General features: G+C 41.1%; 1 protein-coding gene across 6 annotated transcripts in view; it reads right to left on the bottom strand.

Moving 5' to 3' along the window:
* Positions 1-19,750, bottom strand: part of MARCHF1 (membrane associated ring-CH-type finger 1) — a 481,117-nt gene extending 461,367 nt beyond the window's left edge. For 2 of the 6 annotated variants that reach the window (XM_075930154.2, XM_089777941.1), the window contains exons 1-2: positions 19,038-19,750; positions 18,461-18,554 (exon numbers count right to left, since the gene is read on the bottom strand). The gene's annotated coding sequence lies outside the window, so the exon portion shown is untranslated. The remainder of the gene's footprint in view (positions 1-18,460; positions 18,555-19,037) is intronic. The other 4 variants (XM_089777938.1, XM_089777940.1, XM_089777939.1 and 1 more) reach the window with 3 other exon arrangements.
* Positions 19,751-26,834: the final 7,084 nt, after the last annotated feature.

Here is a 26,834-nt window from a genome sequence, read left to right as displayed (position 1 = left end):
AGTAATAGGGCCTAGCCCGCCAACCACCATTACTGCTGCTCAAATTTAGATTCTTTTTTGCTCTCTTCCACTGACCTGTTAATACAGTTGTTAGGAAAGGTCTATTTTTAAAACAAACCTCTCAGGCCAGGGAGAAATAAGCTCTCATTCTGAACACCAATCCATTCCTCAAATCCACTTAAATATACAGCAATATTGGTGTCCAGAGTAGCCATAAGCCCAATGATTCCAGCTGGACCCATTCCATTAATGCAAGTTATCATACTTTGTTCACGGTCACAGTGTTTGTGAGGTAAGGTGTTAGACTCACAACCATTTCCAGCTCCGGTGCTGAAACTGTTCAGAGGGTTCTTGTCAAAGAACAGCTTCCAATTAAAGGATTCCTCCTGACAGAACCGCTAATGGTTGTCAAATGTTTCACTAGCTAACGTGGCATGTATTTCACAGCACACACTGTATCTACCATTTCTGAAGTCTCCATAGTATTACAGGGAGGGAAATGAAGCCAGAGCTTAAAAATGTGAGAACTAAAAATGCTACCAATTGTACCACAGATAAGAGCTGCAGTGGAAGAAGTTATCTGAATTTCAGTGTATCAAAAAAGGAGAGTTATTGACATTACAGTAACAAGATCTATAGCAAGGTATTTTCTGCACTTGCAAAAGGCCCTTGACACGCATAGGGCAGTGTGTGCTTGACCCAACATGGCTTCCAAGATGCGTGTGACTTTTTATATCCTACATGTTTCTTATCTGAAGCTTGAAAAAAGATTGTGTGTTGACCTAGCAAGGATGCTGCAATTGCCCCTAGAGAAAAGTTGCAGTTTAAAAAAAACGAGGCAGGCATATTCACACAGAACTGGGTTAAGTCTCTTTTCACAACAGTGGCCACCTGAGATAAGACACAACACAACAGAGAGAAACAGCAAGTAAAAATGCCTGCTTTGCTGTTTTTAGCATAGACTGATTTCATGGAGAACATACCACCCCACTTGTAAAATGCTAAAGTTACATAGAATCAAAAAGGAAACATGATTTATCCATGGCCATAGAAAGGGCAGCCATTAATTACTGAAAGGTATTAGAACTCAGAAAGCTCTGGCTCCTAGTTATATCTGCAGACCACAATTATTTCTTTACAATACATTTGTTAAACCATATTTCAGCCATTATGGTCTAATTCTTTGGGCTCTTTGGCATTTACTGGCATTGCAAAACAAACTCTGTAGCTTTTGAAATGGAGAGAGTTGAGGCTCTAGAGTATCACCAATGTGGTTGTTAGCCTCTCCGTTACAAACGTGAAGTGCTATGTGTGTGAAAAAAGTGTGTACGTGCAGCATGAGCACCAATGGAACGGCATGAGCAAATGGCAGCATTCGAATTAAACTGGTCTCACCTCCTCATCATAACCACAAGTGGGCAAAGATCAATGTATGAGTGTGGGTTGGTGGTTAAATCAAAATGAAGGAGGAATGGTATAAAGAACTTTTAAAAAATGTAGTTTTTAGTGCTTCTTCCTCCTCTGACTATTATGTGTACAGAACAAAAGCTTTGTTTGAGAAACAGTAGCAGCTAAGATAGCTTAAGTCAGGCTAAAGCATGGACAGCAAAACCTAGCATCCTGCTTGCCTCCCCAGCCCACACAGTACTGTTTTCACTTCTATTGGACTCAAGCTAGCGCACATACAGTGATTCTTGAGCAGACATCCTAAAAGACTGAGAAGAGTCCCAGATCTTACAAAGTAAGATGTTATGTTTATTCACTGTTGTATATACAATATCCAAGTGTGACTATTGTGGCATGCCATAGAATTTCTACTGGGATATTGATGTGTATACAAGGCATCACCACTATACGTTCAAAATATTTAAAAAATGTGGATATATAGCAAAAGGACGTAAAGCGGGGACATTTTTTTCCCCACGGCTGACTTCTGTTTGCGTGAATTGGTCTTTTTTGTGTGTGCATGACAGAAGAGCAGAGAGTGGGAGGACTTTAAAACAAAACAGTTCCCACAGGTGTCATTGACTCTAGTACGGAACCAACGTATACCGGGGCACCATAGTGGGGACACCACTATGTGCTGACCCACCAACAGAAGGAGGGAAGGGGGCAGTTGCCCTCTGGGCCTGGCAATTCAAAGGGCCCAGGCTCCCAACTGTTGCCACCGCAAGAGTGGTGGCAGCCAGACCCTCAGGCCTTTTAAGTATCTGCTGGAGTGGTTTGAGGGAGGGGGCTGTGAGGGCATGGAATGGGAGGGGACAGCATGGTACACTGTAGAAAGCACTACAGCCTCGCTACAGTCCTGCCCCTTCTGGGAGCATGGAGCCACAAACAAACTTTACCCAAGGTCCCAGCAAGTCTGTCATCTCCCCTGTGTGCAAGTTTCAAAATGTGAAACAGCAAGTGGTGAAGCCAGAAATATTACTGAATGTCAATTTCCACCTTTTCCTCTCTAGTATTGAACAGGCTGCAAGAAGAGTAACATCAATGAATTAACTAGAACTAAATGACTGCAGCCTATTACATGCGGCAGTAACATTAGCTAAGTTATGGTCCAGAACCATAACTGAAATCACTCAATCAGAACACTAATGCTTTCAAATCTGAGATACAAAGAGGAAGCAGAATATGCTAACCAACTACAAAAATAAGAAGTTCCACAGTTGTGGAAATAATGGCTAAAATATTAACATTGTTTCTCATTCTTTTGATGATACTCATGCAGAAAGATACAAGACAATTTTTAGTGAGTGGATCAAAACAAGTGGTGAGTCAATTGATGTCAGTACCTTACAGCTATCTTGGTTTGGAAGGAAAGTTTCAGTAACTACTTGAAGAAAGCGGCAAACCTTCAAAGGATGTAATGCTTCCCATCAGCATTTATCATGCAAATCAGTTGTCTCACCACATTTATTTTGCTATCAAGACTACTTTATTATTATTACTACTACTAATAATAATAATAATACAGGAGAGGGAGGTGGAAGGACATGGAAATCAGTTTTCCAAACCATTGTTTGTGACTAGAAGGTAACTTACCAAGTGAAAGCCATGTTTGTACTAGAACTGGTCAAGAAATTAATTTCAGTCCTATACAAGATGGGCTTCCACAGTTTTTCATGGGACAGAAATACCAAAATATTTCAAATCAACCATGCCAAATGTTTCAGTGCATCCTCAATGAAACACATTCCTTGCAGCCCCTGCCATCCAGCTCACGCTCTCCACCTCACAAGTAGATGCACAACCTGGATGCCTTTCCAGTAGACCGGCACAGTAGACCACTCAGAGAGCCTGGAACAACAGCTCTGAGAGGTTTGAAGTGCCCCATTCATCACTGCAGATGAACGTTCACGAGGTGTGTCTTGTTTACCTTTAATACCTTTAAACCTGAAAAGACATACATATGTGGCCTCAGTAGAATACCAGTTGGGTCCAATCCCTTAGCCCAAAAGAAACAGCTAGCATATGCCCACATAGTAGTCTTGTAGACCCTCATATGGGAACCTTTAGCCAAAAAGTCACATTGCCCTCATTGTTTTCCATAAAAAACCTGGACTAAGCCGAATGTGCCAGAACATTGCATTAAAGTCCCTCTTTTTCCTGAGTTCCTTTGTAACGAAGTCTCTGCAAGATCTGACTATGCCTGTTGTCCTTCAAAGCTATCTTCTCTGCAAACCTCCAGTGAAGTCAAGTATGCTCAGTCTACAAAGTTCACATGACAGTCCATGTACACTTACTGGAGGAATGTTTGGGAGGGATTTGGTGTAATACTGAGTGTTGTGAAGCACGGCAATTACGGTTTTCCTTAAGCCCCCAGCTCCTGAAGTTAAGTAGATAGGCAATATTTCAGCCTTCATCCTTATGAAAAATTAAGTTTCTACATCTTGTGGCTGTGGAGAAGGCTTCAGAATATAAGCCTACTGGACCCTAAGGGCTCAAAAAGCAGAAGTCAAACACCAACTCTTATTTTCACATCTCATGAATTCTGGTGAGTGTGATTCAACTTTTGAGCATTTGGGGTTGACAATAGGAAACATTTATAAAAGCAGATTAATAGCATGCCTTACTTTTGCCATAATTATTTAACCTATTTATTAAGGGGAAAGAAAGCCCCAGCACAGGTGTCAGCTTGACCAGCTAATCACCATATGCCAGTTTCCCAACAAATATATAAATTATGAGAGAGAGAGAGAGAGAGAGAGAATATTTTGAAAAGGAAAAAAATAAACTAAATCGTTGTAAATTGTAAAGGAAAATTAAAGGTTGCAACATCAAAATTTCTTTTTACAATTCATCTGTAAATTATGTACTGTCCATGCTTACTCAGTTTTGTAAAATAATGATTCGGCTAATGTAAATTGGAATTTTGTCTTAGTGAAAAATCGCAGTATCTGTTCCAAATTGTGTTCTTAGATACTTGATTTTAAATAAGTATTCTGATTTTGAAAACACCACACTATTTTAGTTGCTATTTGGTGTTTTTTTTCACTTTAAGACGGAAATATGTAATCTTTGCCATATGCAAGTGCTTCATTTGATGTAAAAAACTCCGAGAATTGCACAAATGCTTTTGTTCAGTAAGACACCTATAACTGTAGTTAGCTTTTATACCTTTCAGCTTAATCAGAGGAATGGCAACATTTATTTTCCTTTGAGAGAGACATGGGCCACATCAGTTTTTCAACTTGGAAAAGTAAGATTTGTGTAATACAAATGCCTTGATTTCAGAGTCAGAATTTGACATGTTTAAACAAGTAGAATTTTTTCTTCAATTGTATGCCATTTAGTCTTACTTCCCCATTCACGAACCAGGCAAGTGTAGACAATTAAGTACCATCTTTAGGAAAGTTATGTACTTTTTACTATAATCTTATTCAAGGCTAAGAAAAAGAGCTTTGAGAAACCTCTTCTTTCCTTAGAGGAGTTTGGAGAAGGATGAAATAGAGCTTTTCCACTCCATTCTCCCTTGAATAAATTTACTTCCCGAAGTACATCTGTTTTACTGAGAAAGCAACAGAGCTAAAAATGGCTCTTGCCATCTAAAGACTAGTCAAGGACTTAAGATTAACAGTTCTACATTTGCCATTTTTGGAGATATAAAGGGGCCACGCCAATTGGCCATTCCTCAATAAGGTATAACTGCCAGAAATTAGATAGCTACTCCCTCCTCCTCTATGCCAGGGATCTCTCAGCTAAACGATTGCACGATCCAGCCAGAGACCCCCAGCAGGTTGGGGGTGGCCTGTCCATTACTGGCCCCCCTAGCCCTACTTTTTCTTGCCATCATCCCACCTTTCCCCACCTCCCATGGCAATCCTACCCCCCAAGGGCACAGCTCCAGGAATCCCATGGGAGAGGGCGGTATGGTGCAGCAGCAAACCCCCACACTCCACAGCAGCAGGAGCCATGGGGAAAGCAGACTATACTGGGGGAGTGACTTGGGGGGCTGCATGCCATTGGTGTAAAGAGCAATGGCAGGAAGGGGCAAGGCTTGGAGGCCAGTAATGGACAGTCCCTAGCTAGAGCCCAGGACTCCTGGTGAGTCTGGCCTGCAGGCTGAGAGTTTGAGACCCTTGCTCTATGCAAATCATCATCTGCTTTTACTTATCACACACCCACCCCCTCCCCATTTAGCTGTTGAGTGACTCAAGCCATTTTCTCTCCAGCATAAATACATGATAGCAAGTGCAGTTCATTTTATCACTCTTACTATGAATTTTCTCTGTTGACACCACTGAGCAGAAATTTCTTCTAATTCCAAGAGAGTCACTCTAATCATTTTAGTCTTCTCTCTCTGCCATGTTCCCATTTGATTTTCTGGTGGAAACAAGAAATCCTCCAATTATTGGCCCCAACAGAAAAGCTGTCTGCTGAAATCCTCAAGTATCACGTTTACAGGAACAGAGGTGCAGAAGTAAATGTTGATATGTATCACCACTGGAAAAGCCTAATACTGTATAGATTTTGAGAGTAGGAGCTGCATCATAACAGTGACTTTACGCTCACACAAATAACTGTTCAAAAGAATATTAAGGTTCTACAAACATTATGAAGTACTATAATTAAGGTCTATGCAACCTTTATATATAGCCGTATATGGATATGATCCCCTATCATTTTCTCCCCAGGATCCCTGCATCATTGAGCACTCTCATGGAGAGTCCTCACTTCATTCAACATTTTGTTTGCTTCTGGTTGATCAGCATGAGACCCCAAGTATTATCTACACCACACTATTCAAACCTTAGTCTGAAAACTGAATTATTAGTTTCTTCATGGCTTTTTCTACGGCCCTCATCACTATAGTAACCAACTGTTTCATAAACAAAATCTATTTTCATTGAATGAGGCGAAGGTCCTCTGGGAGGAAAAAGTGTACGTGATCACATAATTAAAGACTGTATCATAATGCAGACGCATAATGCAGGCTTTAGGTATATTACACAGATTTCTGCCACTTCAGCTAACAACAGGTGGCCATCTATTTTGAACCAGCACTGGGTGAAGTGGGACATATCTTGCCAGGCATTTTACATAGATATATTTGCGGACAGCAGAACACATTTGAGACCCAAATTGGAATTAAGCTCATCTCATCAAGCGGGTTTTTCCCATGAAGGCTCATGAAACCATATGTTAGTCTCCAAGGTATCACAGGACTGCTCATTTTCCAAGCTAAGGTAGAGAGTGTGCCATCGCTGGCAAACTATTCTGCCCAATTTTCTCAGAGATCCTCCTCTGATCATTTGGAATCAGACATCTTGTGCTTGATAATTAACCCATATGCTAAGCAGCTTATTTATTTTTGGTGCAATTCACTCCTGGGCAGAGGGCTAATGCATATTTGAGCCACTAAAACAAAGCTGAAGTAGGACTTAAGTGACACAGATGTGTTGCTTTGTCCTCTGTCCAGGCAGCAATTTCACTCACTCTCTTGTAGCTTGCTACTAGAATTTTTATCCACATCTTGAGTGCCCTTGAGTGTATTTTTGCCTGATGGACAGAATCACAACCTTTTCCCTTGATTCAAGCTTGCTTGTATGGAGCTTTGAGAGATCTACTATATATTTGAGAAAAAATTGTCTTTGTGTTGGTCTGTCCATCTGTCTGCCTGTTGAAGAACTCCTCCAAATTTGATATACAACTTCCTTTTATCATAACTTAAAGCAAAGTAAGAATTTGGTTGTGCCGGGGGGGGAAAAAAAAAAAAAAAAAAAAGATGCCAGGAATGGGATTGCTTCTCATAAAATCTTACAGGGGAAAAAAAAAAAAAAAAGAGAGAGAGAGAATCACCAAGCAGATGAAAGGGGCTAGCTGGGCATGCCTCCCGCCTCATCTGGGACTGCCCAAGTACCAAGCCTCCCACCACCCAGGTGCCCTTTAGGGAGAGTGTGAGGGGTGAAGCTCTCCCCTCAGCCTCTCCAATTCATATGGAAACATTGCTGGCTGCTCCCCTCTATCAGGGAGCAAGGGGAAGTGCATAGTTTGCTGCATTCTTCACTTTGCCTGGGAAGTTCAGCGGGGCAGACGAACCTGCCCCTGCCCTAGATGGAGGACTTTCACTCTCCCCCTGCTATGCCTGCTCGAGCTGTAGCAGCCATGGACAAAAGCTTCTCACCTGGCCCCAAGCTACTGTGGTTGGGGGTGGGGGAGTGCGGCTGGAGTAGTCCTCTCCTCCTAGGGCAGCCTCCATACTGAACCCCTCATCCTGAGTCATGAATTAATTGAGTTAAGGATCTGAACAATGCTGGGTAAATCTTCTATGAATGTAATAATGATGAAAAATGACTACTATACCGTGATAGGGTGCAGTCACAGAAGACCCTCTTGCCCTCCTGCTCACTGGGGCTTCTCATGGCTCTCTCCTGCTGGGCCAGCTCCTGGTCTCCCCTAGCCAAGGACCAGAGCTGAAATCACTTCCCCCACTTCCCCAAGAAGCGGTACAGACACTGAAACTCTTCTGGTCCAAGGAAAATGCAGTTTTGGGCCCAGCTTCCCAGGATACCACTCTCCAAATAGGATCAGAACCACAAATACATTATTTAGGTAAGCCATCTTTAATAATGAAAGGGGGAATAAACATACTGTTTGCTCCCACAGGTAACCATTTACACTGGGTTTGATAGTAAATAAGAGTGATTTTATTAATTACAAGCAGTAGGATTTAAGTGAGAACAGGCAGAGCAAACTAGCTTACAAACAGAAAAGGCAAAGCTAATTCTAACACTAAAACCTCAGCACAAACTTTTTACAAATTCATTACTAACTCACCCTAAAACTTTTCCTTTTCTAGCTAAGCCTTCAAACCAGGGACTCCCTCACCCTGGGATCTTTAGTTCATTCCCATGAGTGTGCCACACCAGTAAACCAGAGACACGGACCTGGTAGTCTCCTACTGTTTTTAAAGATTCCACTTTGAGTGGGAATTCGCTTTCTCCGTTCCACCCTTCTATTGCTTGGACAGCTCCTACAGTTGAGGTAGACATGTGACTTCCTCTGACCAACCACTGAGACTTAGAGGACCAAGGGAATGGTTCACATGTGGTCATCTATTCTAGACATCGAGGGAAACACCCTTGATGGCTTTCATTTGCACATTTAAAACCATAAACTATTCCATACTCCATATATCTAACTTTACACACAAGAATGGTACATGCACCAAAATAAGATATACAGACCCAGCATTTTAAGATATTAAGATTGATAGGTTATATGAGGCAGTTTGTCCCAAGCATCTTTGAGTTATGCATATTGATGTCCATGAGTCCATTTCATGAAGCATGGGGGGCAGGGTCTGTCACAAACGACCTGAGCACTGCCAGGTAAATCTTCTAGTAATGTAATAATGATGAAAAATGACTACTATAAAGAAACAGAAGTAAATTACAAAGGACCAACTGTTCATCTTCTCCCTCAAATTCTGGAACTCAGTTCACTTAAATTAACACCAACCACTACCCCATCCCCAACCATATAAAGAAACCACTAATTACCATTTTTATGAAGTGGATAACAAGTGTTAACATTATTTACTATTCTTTCATTGGAATTCTCTCTTCCAACGTTGCAATCGAAATTCATTCTCTTCCTTAGACAAATTATGTAACATTTTGTGTTCCATGGCAGGATGGCCATAATATAAAGTTTTCTATATAAATAATTGAAGGTACCAAACTGAAATTCAGTCCCTGAATACTGTGTTCTTAATTTGTGTTATGTTGGCAGGATCATTTGATGAGTTTGTTCTTTAGACTGTTATTCAAAAATGAATATAAAAGGGCTGCAAATAGTTCAAGCAAACTTGCTTTTGAAGTTGAACACATTCTCACGGATAATTTAAAAAACAGCAATGGTCCTGTATCACCTTAGAGACTAACAAAATACATAAATATTATCATAAGCTTTTGCAGGCACAACCCACTTCTTCAAATGAAAAATATGAATCATTGTTAAGGTATTCACTCAACTTACTCTAAGGCTTCTGTTTCTCTCTCATACTATATCCACAAAGTTGGATATAGTATTTTGGGTCTTGATTTTGATATCTTGTCCTACCTGCTCCTTTTCATTCTTAAATCTGCTCTATTACATTTTTCATCTTATCAGCTTTCACACACGCATTTTCCCCTGTAGTCTATTGGTTCTTGTTCCCTTTAATCTCCTGAGGCCTTTTTCCATTTTCTAAATCTTTCATGCTTCCTTCTCTTCAAGAGATATTCTTTTATTTTTGCTCTCAAAATTCTTCACCCACCTTCTCTCATTTTAACAGTGTTGATCCCTTTATTTTTCACTGTTATTTCTCTTCACCTTTCTTCCTGTGCTCCTCTTCATTTACTCTTTGCTTCTTTTAAAAAAGTTAATTTCCTTTCTCCACTCAAAAACAAAACACCAGTTTTAGATAACACAAGCTGTGACTGAGTGAAAGTTGAAAACAAGGTTACTTTTTTCTGGTGATGTGATAGGAAAAGGAAAACTGCAGACCACAAAAGTACCAGCAATTCAGAATAGCATTGGAACTGGGCGAAAAGGAGTACGAGTGAAGAGGACTACATTTCGCAATCAACTGGGTTAAGAAATGGCTAAGTAGTAGGAAAACACTAAAAGGAGTGCTACTAAAATTTCAGTATCCATCTGAAGTACACTTTCATTAGTGTTGTGGCAGAAAATTAACTGTTTACACACATTTCATGTCATTAGACCAAAAAAGTAGGTCTGTCAATTGACTTCGGTTAATGCCTGCAATTAACGCAGGACAGGATTAACACATTAAAAAAATTAACATATTAATGCTACACTGCCTTTTTGAAGTGCCTCTCCGACACTTCAAAGGGGCTTTCAACACAGAGTGGAGGGCGAGAGTGTGGAACAGCTGGAATCCCCAGCTGATCCCCGGCACCTAATGTGCTGCCCCTTTGAAGTGCTGCTTCAGTGCCTTAAAGAGGAGCACTGCATGGAGCCTGGAGTCAGCTGAGAACTCCAGCTGATCCCAGGTTCCATGCAGCACTGCCCCATTGAAACGCTGCCATAGCATTTCAAAGGGGAGTTGCACACGATTACATTTATCACACGATTAATCACAATTAAAAATTTTAATCGTTTGACAGCCCTATTAAAAAAAAAGTATCATCTGACAGTTTATTTTCAACTTTGTTCAACCTTATCTATTTCAATGTAGTTGCACATGGGCACTGAGCAGAATTTGATGCATCACCACTCAGGCACCATCTACAGTAGGAATGCTTTACCAGCATAGGTGCACTATATTGTAGCAAAGTACTTGTTACCTTCCTCTTCAGGCTCACCACACATACACCCACCCCCATTAACATGGTCACCCTGGTTATAAAAATGTGATAATTTTTTCCAATGATACTTCAGATGGCCTTGTATTTCACCTCTGCTGGATATTTTCTTATGCGTATAAACATTGTGTGTGGAATTATGAAATTTTGCTATGTGTTCGTAACTCAAACATGTGGTGGATATAAGAAAACTCTTACAAGTTAGCTCTTTAGAAATAACAAAAGAACCATAAACATCTGCACGTTATCCCCAAAAACACCTGAAGTGGCAAGTAGGCAAAGCTGCAAACTAGAATTGCAATTCATATGAAAGAACTGATGATCGAGCTCGTAAGCCATGAAACTACCTGATCCATAAGACAGTGAGGATATTTCCAGAAAAAGAGGGTCAAGATGGAAAAGAAAAGGGGGGAAAAGGCCTTGGAGCACCTCTTTCCTACCCCACCTCAGGACAGAGTAATTCTGGCATGGAAAGTACTGAACAAAAAGGACTGTGCTCCCCAAAATCATCTGGGCAACTCAATATGCTTTAGCCATTTAATAACTAAGAAAAAATGAGTTGTTAAATTTTCAGTTCGTTTAAGACCACTGTGTTGGTTTTGGTGTAAGGTCCTGAGATTCTATTGACCCAAGTAAATGATCTGGGGTTGATTGGAAGAACCTAGTATGGATTCCCTATGGCTCCATATTAAGTTAGTACAGCAATATAGGAGCACATATTTATTAAAAGCCAGTCTAAGAATGTCTGCCTACTTTTTGTAAGTCTGATCGGAAACTGGCTCAGCTGTCATCCACCCCAGGTATGAGAGCAGATGCAGCTTATACAAGAGAAGCTACTCTTCAATTATCACAGGTTATTCCATCCCCTATTTCTTTAATTATCATAGGTTATTCCATCCCCTATTTTTTCCAGCAGACATCTGTACTAGAGAGAGCAGACACTGCTTTAGACTAGCACCATTGCACAGTGACACTCAAAAATGCACTTCTAGCATAGATAAGGGATAGCTGTTCAGCTTCCTCCTATCCAAGACACATGCCTACTCTTGAATGCTCACTGTGACATGGAATCTTGAGCTAGATTGCTGTATAGGGATAGTATGCTTATATGGTATGCTTTCAGACAATTAACAACATATTCAGATGCTTTGGGATAGGCTGACAGTCTTTTCCCTGACATTTGCTTTTTATCTATGTCCTTAGCAGCCACTTAGGCCAGGTCTACACTAGGAGGCAATGCCAAACGAAGTAACAACTCCAGCTACACAAACAGCATAACTGGAGTCAACATAACTTAAATCGAGTTACTGTGGCATCTTCACTGCAGAAGGTCAACAGGAGAAACTTTCCTGTCAATTCCCCTTATGCTTCTTGATATGGTGGTGTACTGATGTCAATGAGAATGTAATCAGCAGTTGACCCCGCCCCCCGGGGGATCAATTCCCACAGCACCTATCTCCCAGTAAATGTAGACAAGGCCTTAGTCAAGGATTGGAAGAGTGTACTGCATAGACCAGCACATGGAAGGAAAACTCTATACTCCATCAACGTTATGATGGTGCAGTCAAATAGAGAGGACCAAGATGTTTAACACTAACAGGTGGAATTTCTCATCCTTTACACAAGTATAGAGGCGGCAAAATTGGAACCAAAATAAATGCACGCCACAAGCAACAATTACTTCCCTTATGTGTTCCACCACCACAAGGCAAAAGACACCTCTTCCACAATACACTGGAGGAAAGGAGGTAAGTGCTTTAGAGCCACTCCCAGTACTCTTCCTTGGACTTTGCGTTTTCCATTTATTCAGTGCTGCTTTGCAACTATTCACAGGGAGTGTTTAAAATCGCAAAGACAAACATGCTTGGGCTTCAAAATATACCTTCCTTAATATGGAAGCTATAGGTCATGTAGCTGCCGATTGAGGACATTACTAATTTTCTGCTTTGAAGAAATGCACCCAATTGCGAGGATATTATCCATACATTCTCCTTGATTGTTAGATATATTCAAAACGTTAAAGGTCAAGATTTCCAAACTCCAAAACCTATAGTTAGATTTGTAGATTCATATTTAAAAGTCCTAAATACAATATTATTCATAGGTGCTGAGCACCCACAACTCTCATTGTTTAGGTCTTCAGGAATACAGTATGTTACTGCAAATAAATGTTACATATATTGAGGATTCCTCCTTGGCATGTGTGTTTAAAATGACATTGACTTGAGGTCACAAACAGAGCGATGATAGCCTTTTAACCTAACTTCATTGGAGAACTGAAAACATTGCCACTCTGACACATCCCAGCCAGTGGCACCAACTTATATCTCTTGGAGTGGCACAAGAAGGGGGGCAAATTTCAGCTTTTGGCCTCTCCTTGTCAGGACCCTGGGTCTCCTTCAGCTTAGCAGTCTGTCCTCTTACCTACAGATGCACCATGTAGTCACGTTTCTAATGGACTCCCCATAGGGCTACCAAGTGTCCGGTATTGACCCAGACTGTCCGGTAAAAAAATTCAGAAAATACTGGACACCTAAAATGTCCAGTATTTTCTGGTTTTCCCCCCTGCCAGGAGGTGAAAATACCAGACAACTGGCAACCCTACAACACCCTCAGCAACTGGGCCTAGTCCCCCCACCCCCCGCTTACCTGGCTCTTCAGAGAAGCTCCCTTCTGGCTCAACCAAGAAAACAAGATGGATGCCAACAAAAAGCCTAAAGACCTGAGCAAGGGGAAGCAATGCCTTCCCTGGGTCTTAGTGCTCAACCTCTCCTCTTCCTATCCCTATTCTGACACTGCATGCACTTAAAGGGGCCATGCTATTTTATTTATTTACTTTCTTAACTCTTGGGGTCCTATTTTTTTGCTCAACAACTTTGTTCCCCCCCCCCCCCCCCCCGCAAAAAAACCAGAATTTTTCCCCTGGTGTTTGGGGGGGAGGGAGTTGAGAGGGGGAGGGCATTCAGTATTTTTGGTTAAGCCATCTAGCAACCCTAACTCCCCATTACTCCAGTGTACAGGAACAGACTCTCTGTACTCCAGATCACATCACCATTTGGCCTCACTCCACAAGGATGCAGGTACAACCAGGCCAAATCTGAATGGCACTTAAATCCATGCATCAAATCACAAACCACTCACTGAAATTTGGCCTCTTCTGTCAAATTTCTGCAACAGTCTAATTGCACTCTGCCCTTAGCTCTGAGGTCTATGCAACTTGGAGTAAATGCAAAAAAATCTGGGGAAAGGAACTCTTAGCATCCCTCAATTACCACCACTGCTTCAAGCCATCTTCTTTATGCTTTCAGTGAATTTGTAGCTCTGGACTAGCATTTTAGCAACAGAGCTACAGTAGCATAGCTGGAACTAAGGGAAGGACTTGCATGTTTCTGAAAAGCTAAGGAATAATTAAGTTGACTACTTCTAACATGAACTATAACTCAGTTCTCTCCCTCGACATATTAATTTAGTTTAACAGACAAAATCCATTATTTTATATGGGATGCTACTAATCAGATGGAAATTTGAAGCTACATCTGATTCCATGAACTAATATGCAGTTACATACTAGGTTTCCTCACACACTATAAAACAATAACTAAAATAATAAAATTTTAAACTTAAATTGTGCATGTTAGCTACTCAATGCCAAACAGAAAACCTTTTCACCTTTGTAGGGGCAGTAAAAACAAACAACTGGGACTATTAGGTGAGTATTTTCACAAAACGTAAGTAGCCATGGTCATAGGAAGAGCCCTTTGAATCGGAGGGCTCTTTCTGCTCCTTGTTTTCATTGCATACACATGGGTACACACACTTTATAAATACCTTCACAAAGAGCTGTTCATTGGTCTGAGCAGTTAACCTGAAAGAACCAAAAATCTTGGCAGTTTCCATTAGAAGAAAAAAGTTGAGTCACATTTCTGATCCAATTCTGCTGATTTACAAAGGATGGATATCAAGTCCTGTTTGGTCCTCCCACGTTCAGGGAAACAAGAGCAATCTTTTTCAGCAATCTTTCTAGCCAGTCCTGTGTACACAAAGAAGCTGTGTGTCTGCTCCCTATCAGGGCCACACCACCACAAAAACTCACCTGAAACCTGATCAATGCCCCAGGCCCTGAATTCAGGATCAATATCCAAGGAAGCTTCTTAGGACTTGCCATGCTGGTCCATGCTTTGGATGGTGTGGATGTGGATGTTTGTGTTGAAGCAGAAATCAGATTTTTTTTTCTCCTCTGGATGGACAGTATCTGGTCTTTCCTCCCCTTCAATGTTAGCCATGCTCAAATAGTTAACCTTAGACACACATTGCAGGACCAAACATATGGCATAAACTCAGGTCTGGATTAAGACCGTGAGAGGCCCTAAGCACTGAAAAGATTATGGTGCCCTCCCATCAGGGGCAGATATAGGGCAGGGTGAGCGGGGCGGCCGCCCCGGGCCCTGCGCATGCACGGTGGCACCACCGCGCATGCACCGTGGCAAAAGGGGGCCCCGCAAAATTGTGCTGCCCTAAGCCCCGCGAAATGGTCATCTGCTCCTGCCTCCCATATGTAATTCAAAATAAAAACAAATACTATACCGTAAAATCTTTTTTTTTTTTTTGGTAACCCTCTTTTGTTGGTGCCCTAAGCACGTGCTTAGTCTGCCTATGGGGTAATCCAGCCCTGCATAAACTCTTAATTCAAAGTTCTTCGACTCCTAGTACAGTATTTTGTCTCAAGTATATTTGATTCTTTCACAACATCCTGTGAATTAGTAGGCTGTGTAGTAAGATGAAGGCCTAAGACATAAGCCCATGTAGCACAGGCTTGGTCTGAGGCCTAGCTAACAATGGACAAAACATGGCTAACCAAGTAAAGCTAAGCAGTGAAAAAGAGGCAGGGCCCTGCTCACAGAACTTGGCACAAACAGGTCTCAGAGTGCAAAACACTAATTGGTAATAGGTTCAGATATAGAGCAGTAATTCGTACTGTTCATAAGTTGAAACCACATGGTACCAGCAGCTCATTAAAAAAGACCTTGGTACCCACTCCCCACTGACACCAACCCAGGTTCAAGAAAGAATCTAAGTGACAGCATGGTCAATGAGATGATCTAACCAGAGCACAAGACACAGGGTGATGGGTGGCATCTACCAAGCATCAGAGAGAGGTAACCTGACAATGTCAGAGGGTGACAACCTGCATAACTTGTTTGTACCTGTATATAAAGTGGTGTCATGGGGAGACTGTCTTTGTCCAGTGGGGGGCAGTGGGAGTTTCCCCACTGGTTGTGTTGAGGCCATTGTTGTAAGTACATGCGTGTAGTGATTCGGTAGAGTCTACTGACAACTTTGACTGTACTTTACTTAACAATAAAGCTGGTTGAGCACCTTCAAGCCTTATCTTATTTGTGGTCTTTGGGGGCCCTCTTGGGGTCTGTGATGGTCAATGGGCCCACATCATTAAGCACACATGCAAGCAGCCTTCTGGTTATCATCATGGACAGAGCCAGAGACCTGTCCAGACATCATGGCAGTAAATCCTCCTAACTACAGGCAGAAGATACCAGTTATGAGATTTGCATGTCACTCCTGTTGACTAGCTTAACAGAGTAAGAGCTATAAGCTTCAACACTATTCAGCTTCTATTTGTAGATAAAAACAAAAGCTTCACAGCAATAAGTCTAGGTTCATAATCTAATTCGAATTTTAGAAAAGCTACTTCCCCCCCCCCCCCCTTCTTTTAAGCCATTTACATGAGAAGAGTGGTTTTGGATGCTGCTTTAATCTGGAAACCTTAATTATAACCACAAAGTCAATGGCAAGCAACAGCTAATTAGCTCTGAACTATTTTAGTAAGTCAACTACCATGCTCAACTGTAGCTGTTCAGCACTGAAAGTGAAGTTTTCTACAAGCAAATTTCATTCTTTTAGGGAGTACACTACTGTATGTGTTCAGCTGCATTGAAGAGTCATGTGTAACAGGGATGTAAGGAAGAAAGCCAAAACAGTTATCAGATTTCCAGAGAACAGTCTGTGGGCCTAAATGTTGGCAATAACCTACTGTGAAGGCCCATTCTCCCAATGTAGGAGAAACTTTGCCTCTCGAGTGCTTTAAATTGTTCCTAAGGTTGTTTGGATTTATTACTCAGTTATGTTTCCCTTCTTTTTATCTCCCCAATGGCTGGAAGGTAACAGAGGAAATAAATGGGAAAAGTGGCCAGGTTTTTATTCCCTGAGAGCACAAATATCAATCTAAGAGTAAGGGGGAATACAATAAGGGAGAAGGCAAGATTCTGTGAGAAATTATATGTTGCACATTAGGAGGAAATCTACTACCTTGCTCAAGAGAGCCAGAACTAAAATGCTAAGCAATAATAATTATAGTGAGGCTCATTGGCATACCAGAGGGTATGTCTACACTAGCCGCCTAGTTCGAACTAGGGAGGCTAATGAGGGAGACCGAAATTGCAAATGAAGCACGGGATTTAAATATCTCACCCTTCATTAGCATGCTTCCAGGCGGTCAGCATTTTGGAAATTGACTAGCCCGGAATAACCGCCCACATCTACATGCAGCAGTGAAATGGGAGTTCGAAGTAAAGCCCTTAATTCGAATTAGCTGTTATTCCTCCTGGAATGAGGTTTAATGAGGGCTTTACTCTGAACTCCCATTTCACTGCTGCGCGTATTCACTGGGCAGTTATTCCAGGTTAGTCAATTTCCAAAATGGTGACCGCCCATTAAATCCATTTAAATCCCACGCTTCATTGCAATTTCGGTCTCCCTCATTAGCCTCCCTAGTTCTAACTAGGGGGCTAGTGTAGACATATCCTGAGTGAGCTATTCTGAATAGTTCTCTTCACTATTCACAAGCTGGTATAGCTTGTCTCTTGCTTTTGTAAGCACCAACTAACCAAACCAAAATGGGTCTTTGCCCACGAAAGCTTATGCTCCAATACATCTCTTAGTCTATAAGGTGCGACCAGACTCCTTGTCACTTTTGCAGACTCTCACACTGCACTCAAGTAAGTTAGTATGAACATTAGAGACAACTGATAGAAATTAACTATTAGTCAACTTTTTCTCCCAAATTACCAGGATCATTTTTGTTGCCCGAATACTCCACTTATTCAGAAACTTCATAACTTTCAGAAACCATCACATTGGAAACACAAACTTTAAAAAAAAAAACAATGAATAGTCTAGTAGCACCAAAGACTAACAAAACAAGTAGATGGCAGCATGAGCTTTCATGGGCAAACCCACTTCAGATGATTGGAATATCTAAATTGGAAACAGAGGCTTGTGAAATTGTCCCTTAATACAATAACTGAGTGGAGGAAAGCCCTTTACCCAAAAAGCTTATCTGAATAGCTGAATACAAGTAGCCAAATAGGCCTCTTTTCCCTCCTAACCTGCTTCCTCAGTTTTTGAAAACTGATTGTGGGGAGAAAGGGGGGGGGCATTATGCACATTTTCAAATGTGAAGTCAATGGGCTCCATCTTGGGAAACAAAAATCAGAAACGAGAGTTTCTAAGCAGAAGTGCAAGCACAAAAACAAACGGATTTCAGGAGCAGTGAAAGAGATAAGACTAATCAATATAAATCACGAGTCACAAGTGCGATGGCAACTAACTTCTCGGTCATCTGCACTACTCACATTTTTAGAGTCGGAATTATTCGCCCCCCAGCCTCCTTTACCAGTCACTAAAGCAGCGGGAAGAGCTTGGATCTGCGCGCGGCGTGGAAGGGCTCTGGGGGTGAAAGAAAAGAGCAGCAAGAATGAGCGAGGGGCGGAGAGCTGCTTGTTAAGTCTGATCTCTCGCAGCTGCGAGTTGCGGGGCGGCGGCGGAGCTGGCAAGCGCTGGGACTGGTTCAGCCGCCCCACGTCCTAGCAGGTGCCACGCTCCCCAGAAGCCAGCAGAGCCAGGTGCAGGGTCCCTGACGAGCCAAGCGCCCCGAGTTTGCCCCACTGACACGAACTGACCAAGCTCAGCGAGCAGCAGCGAAAGCCGAGCAGCGCTGGCGAGAGCGCAGGGCGCACCATTAACCAGCCAGGCAGCGCTAACGCGCCCCGCACACCGCCCCCTCCAGTGCGTTCAGGGGATGCCGCGCCCGGCCCGTGCGCCCCAAGCGCACTGGGGTTGGCAGCTCCCGGGGATTCCCCACGCGGATCGCTCGGAGGCTCCCCGCACCTTGCGTGGGGAGGCGTATTCGCGGTTGCAGCGCGCACTCACCAGCGGCGGGCTAAGTTTCTCAGGGAGCAGCCTGCCTAAGTGGCGGCGCAGGCTGCAAAGCGGGGCTCTGGCATCTTCTCCCCAGCCGTTGGCCAGAGGCTTGCCAGGCGCTCCTCCAGAGCCGGCCGCCGAGTGGCTCTGCCTCTCCCCCGCCCCTCGCCGCGTCCCCCTCGCCGTACCGGCTCTCACACCGCTCCCATGATGTCATCCAGCAGAGAGCTGCCATGCCCAAAGGCTGGACTAATCCAGAGCAGGCGCAGCGAGAGCGGCAGGCTCCAGCTGGAAATGTCACACGCAGGCAGCGCACCGGGAGGCAGCCAAAGTTGCTGAGAGAGCAGCAGGGGACAGATGTGGCCGGCAAGGAACCTGGGTCTAAAGGACAGATCATCTTTCTGTAATCCACCAGACAACACTCCTGCCAAGGGGCTGCAGGCACCGAATCGGTGCCCGGCTTAGCCCAGAAAGAGGTTGTTAAAAATAGCTTTATAACCCCACATATCACCAGTGGCAAAATGTTCAACCCTCAGAGAGTTTGGGAAAATGTTCATTGAAACCAACACAACTGCTTTCAATTATGAACAGGTGCTACTAAAATGGGGCATTACAGCGCAGAGAATTTTTCCACAGCACAATAGGCTACATATCATGCCATAACCTCCATATTTGATCATATTAGAAAGAATCCCAGCCATTGGGTGTTGGTACTTACACCCTTCCTTTCCTAGGGGCAATTCTGTGATTTAACCAAAGTTGCTCCAAAAATGTGTTCTCTACAGAAAAAAAAATGTTGGAAGCAAAAACAGCTTCTCGGCCAAAAGGAATTGTTCTAATGGAAAAATTTTTACACCCATTTTTTCCAAATAAGTTTCCAGTTCTCTTTTTTGGTAAAAACTATATAGATTCTCAATATCTAAAAAACTTCAGCTGGAAAAGATTCTGGAAAGCCACTTTTGGAACGTTTCAGTTTCATTTTTATTGAAACACTCAAAAGTGTTTCATGAAGATTAAAAGGAAGAAAATCGTTCTAAATCAAAGTCTGATGATAGGACAAGAAGCAATGGGCTTAAATTGCATCCAGGGAAGTTTAGGTTGGATATTAGGGAAACCTTCCTAATTACAGTAGTTAATGCTAAAATAAATTGCCTGGAGGGCATAGGCAAGTCATGGTAGCTCTCTGTAGCATCGTCCCTCTGTGCCTCTGCCAAAATCTTAATTACTAAATGGGGTGACTGTTCATTCCCCCTCCCTGTTCCTCTGGGTGGCCTTCCCTGCACCCTCTCCCAGGTTAGACAAACATCGTCAGAGGTTGCCCAGACAATATTTACTCTAGCCTTCAGTGCATGGGACTGAACTAGGTTATCTCTCAAGCTCCCTTCCAGTCCTACACTTCTATGATTCTAAGACTTTTAAATTTGATTTTAAAAGTTGTTGCACATACATTTTCACTCACTCTCACAAACTGTATTCTGGATCTTTTGCAGAATCTGTTTTGAAATTACAATGTTTTATGCCCTACAAATAATGATTTAGAATGGAAATACAAGCTCAAGCTCAATTACTATTGCTCTACTATGCTAGTTTTCTTATATGGCTGCAAAATAGGTTTCTTCTGTACTTCTGAAAGTAAGTGAACCATTACATTTCTTCCCCTTATCGCTAGGGGACAATTTTTTCCTCTAGAATCTGGGATTACAAAAATTAAGCATTATGTCACTAACCACTGCCTGTTTAAATATTTTTTGGATACAAAGTCAGGAAACACTGATATATTTTTAATCATATAAACATGATTGCAATTCTGAAATTTTAGTAGATAGTGGCATCATTATGAAGTGTTTGCTTGCTTTAGTTAGTATCCTCACCATCATTGGGGTTTAGTGAAGTGTTACTAGACTCATTAATTCAGAACTATTTCATTTCAATAGGTACATTTAATGACAATACTCTGAAGTTCCTTAGGGCAGCAAATACAAGAAACAGCAAACAGCTGCTATCAAGTAAATGAGACAAAGACCCATTCTCAGACATTTACAGACATAAAACAAGAGACAAGATGACACTTAGAATGATAATAAAAAATATGAAACTATTAATTCAGATAAAAAAGGTGCTGTATAAAAAAAGCTACACTCATTTTAGTGTCTTATGTTGAATGCCTTAGTCATATTATGAACTATGGCTAAACCATGAAACCTAATACCTTTTTTAATGATCACAGTTAAAGTATCAGTTCGTATCTCTCTGTGACCCACTGAATTTCCTTGTTTTAGATGGCTGTGACTACAGAATACAACTAAGATGTTTCTTTAAAGAAGAAAGGTTAAGTGCCTGAACCTGGTATGAAGTGCTTCCAAGTCCCAGTTACAGACTGAGGGTTCTTAACATTTTTCAGATAATGCTCAGCAGAGTCAGGGTCAGACTCTTGTAAACACCTGTGAATTTTTAAAAAATTCTTACTATTGTTAAGACCAGATCAGATGACTAGTTGATACTCTAATTCTACAGAGAGATAAACCTCATAATAATGGTCATTAAAATAGCTTTAGGACTAAAAAAAGTAGGTACTTTTTTTTTAAAGGAAGAGTAATAATTCAAAAACACAAAGCCTACATGCTGCCAATAACCTAAACCTCACACAACCTTGCTGTATTCAATGGTATTCTGGACCTTTTTCTGTTAGGCAGGAGATAACACCTCACTTAAACTAGTGTGTCATACTTGGTAATGTTTCCCACCTGAATATGGCATGGTTAGCATTTCAGAGCCAACCCTTACTTATTATATTTGTAACCCAGATTATAAAGTGAAATTAATGCATGCACCAACTCACCAGCATTTCATCAAATCTAAACACTAAGGCTACGTCTACACTGCAGGCTTTTTGCGCAAGAACGTTCTTGCGCAAAAACTTGCCGAGTGTCTGTACTGCACATGCGTTCTTGCACAAGTAATTGTACAGTAAAGCAGCAGAAGAGAGCTTCTTGCACAAGAGTTATTCCTCTCCCAATGAGGAATAAGAGCTCTTGAGCAAGAAGGCAGTGTGGACAGGCAACAGGGATTTCTTGCACAAGAAACCCTTATGGCTAAAATAGCCATCAGAGCTTTCTTATGCAAGAGAGCATCCACACTACCATGGACACTCTTGCACAAAAGCACATGGCAGTGTGGACGCGCTCTTGCACAAGTACTTTTGCACAAGAACTCTTGCACAAAACAGTTCTTGTGCAAAAAGCCTGCAGTGTAGACACAGTCTAAGGCTACATCTACAATGCATATTGTTGCGCAATATATGATATGTAAATGAGGTACAGGGATGAATATCACCGTGCCTCATTTGCATACCTAATGAGCCGCCATTTTGCTGCACAGGCTTTTGCGCATGAAGAAGCTATCTACACTGCTCCTTCTTGCACAAAAAAACCCCTCTTGCACAGAGCCATTCTTCCTGAAAATACGTGGCAGAACAGCTCTGCACAAAAGGGGTTTTTTTGCACAAGGAGCAGTGTAGACAGATCCTTCTTGCGCAAAAGCCCGTGCTGCAAAAATGGTGGCTCATTAGGTATGCAAATGAGGCACCGCGATATTCATCCCCGTGCCTCATTTGCATATCTTATTGCGCAACACTGCGCAATATAGTCATAGTCTAAATATTTCTCCCTCTTCCTCTCCCCTACATACCCTCCCTAGAGAGGTGGGAAACCTCTTCGAATCACAGAGACAGGAAGTAACAGGAATAATAACGTGAAAACAATTTCCTTAACATTGTCTATGTACATGCACAGCATAAATTCTGACTTTTCATATTTTCCTCCTTGCCTCCCCTACCCTTTTTACAGAGAAGACAGTCCCACTTCAATAAATAACTAAAATGAACTCTACTGGGAATGTACCCTAAGGCTGTGTAACTCAATCTACTTACAGGACTATCATCATAGCATCTGAGCATCTTCCTGTCATTATTGGATTTCAGCCTCACAAAATGCACATGAAATAGAACCCTATTAATCCCATTTTATAGCTTGAGGAAACAAGGTACATTAAGAAAATCTTGGTTAAGAATCACAGGGGCAGTTTGTGCCTCAGCTGGGAACGAAACCTATAGATGCCCACTACATCATCCTTTCTACTCATGATCATTGGGTAGGAGTTTGCTTATCTAATGCCAAATTATTTAGATATCATGCTTAAACACCGTATATGTGGGAGGGAACAGGCTCCTTCTATAAACAGAATGATCAATGTAGGAATCAAACTGGAAAAAGATAGCTTTCTAAGGCATTATTTATATAAATACACCTTACTTTCAATTTAGTGCTTGTCCAGTCTATACAATTTGCCATGTTAAAAACAACAAACAATGGTTCTGCTGAAGAATGGATAGGGACACATTATGTTGTTTAGAGCATCTATTTTTGCTAACTTTGTATAAGTAGGGCTTTTAATTTTTTGTAAGCTGCCTCAATAAATGACCCAAAACATTGGAACTTTGATCGGATATAAAATAAAGCTGCAAAAGACGAAGGGACTGCAGGTATCTGGCTTAAAGGAAATAGTTGCTGTACCTTTAACAAAGATTTGTTTTGAAGAACAGCAAGTCACTTTTGTCACATTAAAACAGAGCCCCTCTTTTTCATACATAGTTGTTTAGGTGAAGATATCTTACAGTGGAAGTGTACCTAATGGTGCTTAGAAAATTTCCTAAATCAGAAATAAATACACAAAAATAGCTTAGGGATTAATGCACTATTTAAAACCCAGAAAACCATAGAATGACTCCCTTTCAGAATTTTGCAACAGGGACCCTTAATTCAGGTACTGTACTTCATATAACATCTGCTATGATTTCAATTCAGATTTACATGATTTCTTGCTCAACACCAGTTCTGAGGACATGACACTTTCTTCCAATAACAGGTGTTTTAAGCCATTATTAACATTAGAGACAATTCATGGAATATACCTGCTTACTGAACTGATACTACTCTGCATATATTACCTATGCAGCTCTCATGTTATTTCTGCTCTTGATTTGCTATCTGCAATCTACCTACAGACTGCTTTCTGTTCTTTCTTCAAATTTTACAGCTCTGTATTGCAAATTTGGCTTACTACACCAATGTGCAGAAGAGGGAAGGCTATTTGAAGAGATGAACAGCCCGATGCTCATTTTCATTCAATGCATCTTTCAAGCCTGGGACAAAAGGTCTCCTCTTCCACAAGTCAATACTAAGTTAAGTACATGACATCATTCTCAAGTTATGAAAACTTATGTTTCCACATAAAGGGATACTCAAAGCAGATAAAGCAGTAATACATAAATATATCAGTGTATGCATGATTCAGAGGAAGGAAGAAAGGTGGTCAATAAGTCAATTATGTAATTCCTTTTGTTGTAGATTCTGTAGCAGTCTGCTCCTAGTTTCTATTCTGAGGCTCAGCTAGTCTCATCTCAAGTATAGTTGAAAATCACTTTAAAAGTAAGAGCAATAAAATCACCACAAAGCCCAATGGTTGGAGTAGGCTTCAGGAGATCAGCTACCAAAGTGATAAGCATCAGCTAAATGTTGCCTAGATAGATGCCCCGGAATCTTAAGCTGATTGAATCAATTTAAATACATCCCATACATACTTAAAATATTTACTGGGCTTTACACTGGATTTCTGACATCTCTCTACCTCTACTAGCAAAGCCAGGTTACCACTGTCCTAAAACTATTACAAGGACACCTGATAAATGAAATCTTGTCCTCAATCAAGTAACGTGATAAAGTTGTCATGCTAGCATAGTTATTGCTTGGGAAATTTCAGTAAGTAATTAGTAATACTTGAGTGACCAAGAAATTTTAAGACTTTCATATCATAAAGCCTGCAGGGAAGATAACATGTACTGCCTTTTTAAATGTACAATTTTCTTAATTGTTATGCTGAAACCCAGTGTTCAATCAATCAATACATCTACCACAGAGAAATTTTGAAAGCTGCTCAATTCAGTATGCATCAGAAAGCATCAGCACAAACCTTGCACGGCCATTTTTGTAAACATCATACACTGCTAAAGTTCAAAACCAACTGACCTGAGAGACATTCAAGGTAATATAATACAATAGCTAAAAAATACACATGCCTGCTTCGAGTAGTCTGTTACAGAAGATTTAGTTAACTTTTATACTATTTGTGAAGAGAGCATGAGCATTCATAAGAAATTAAGAATTTAGCTCACTTTTATAGCAAGATTATACCATTGTAGTGTAGTAAATTAAAGCTAGCAGATAGGACTAGCCTAAAAATTCCATTGTATGGTAGTTATTTATATATATATATAAACACATTTCCTTCAGAAACAAATGCAGTGAAGACCCACTCCAATGGTTGGGCACTCATATGGTTTGTGGAAGACCCTGGTGTAAATCCCTGCTTCTTATTAGGCAGACATAAGATACTGGCTATTCTGGTATTCTGGGGTGGAGGTTATTTCTTCTCTAAGAAGTCTTCTCAATGACAGGATCTTTGAAAGATGCAGTTTCATTAAACCCCAAAGACTGCACAGAAACATATGTTCCAATTAAGACCAAACATTTCAGCCATCACTAACAGACATTTTGATTAGAATATAATTTTGGGGGAGTTCAACAAGTTCCAACCATGATAATCTCCAGTAATTTACCTTTTAAGCTATGTTGAAAAGTCTCAGAGGGGTAGCCGGGATAATCTGTAACTTAAAAAAAGAAAAACGAGTAGTTCTGTAGCACCTTAGAGACTAACACGAAAGCTCATGATACTATATACGTATTTTATGTTAGTCTCTAAGGTTATGTCTACACTAGTCCTCTAGTTAATTCGAACTAAGGACTTAGTTCGAATTACTGTTTCACTGCCGCGTGTAGCCGCGGGCAGTTACTTCGGACTAGTGGGATTTTAAAATGGCGACCGGACGGGAACATGCAAATAAAGCCCAGGATATTAAAATCCCGGGCTTCATTTGCAACTTCGAATGCCTACATTAGCCTCCCTAGTTCTAAATAGGAGGCTAGTATAGACATATCCTAAGGTACTACAGGATTATTCATTTTTTAAAGCTATGAAGTGCCAAACATCTCCACCCTCTCTATTCCACTACAGTTGGAATTTTTGGGAAAAGTAGAATTTGCTGCCAGGATACTCCATCATTATAACTTGATAATCAAGTTCAAGTACATACTAGAATTAATGTCACTGTGGTCCTTATTTATGTATAAACCATAAGATATAAAATAGGACATGCAGTATGTTATTTTTGCTTGCTAATAATGACTTTGATGTAAGATTGGTAAAATGGTTTGGGGGAAAACCCCACAAAGTTCTAGCACTTTCAAATACTGAAATTACCAGCCTTTCCCCACCTTTGTTCAATGGAACTACCTTGTTCTCCATGCAACAGTAGGTGATTTTAATTAATACTTGTTTGGATTAGGAGGAATTTGCCCAGAGAGGAGTCTTCCACAAGTCACATTATATAAAGTTAGTAATACTTTGCACTCAGTGTGCCTTTGGTTCAAAAAAATCTCAGGGTTCCACAAAAAAAGTCAATAATGTTATAGAGAAGTCGTAGGTTATAGATTGGGTTTTGTTTTTAAACTAGTTTATAGCTCTCTGGGCAGCAATTTCAGTTTGTCTCACATTTTAAGTTGGAAAAGTCATTTTGTGCTGTGGTAGGAAATAGAAAGCTTTATGATTTGTGATTTTTTTAAACCAAAATACCCATATACCCATCTCTCACCCTCCTAAAAAGGGGCAAAACAAAAATACTTCTCATCTCAG

The sequence above is a fragment of the Pelodiscus sinensis genome, chromosome 4, assembly GCF_052426305.1.
Source record: "Pelodiscus sinensis isolate ZL-2025 chromosome 4, ASM5242630v1, whole genome shotgun sequence".
Classification (NCBI taxonomy): domain Eukaryota; kingdom Metazoa; phylum Chordata; order Testudines; family Trionychidae; genus Pelodiscus; species Pelodiscus sinensis.
Note: the sequence above shows the minus strand (reverse complement) of the source record. Positions and strands in the feature narration are given on the sequence as shown.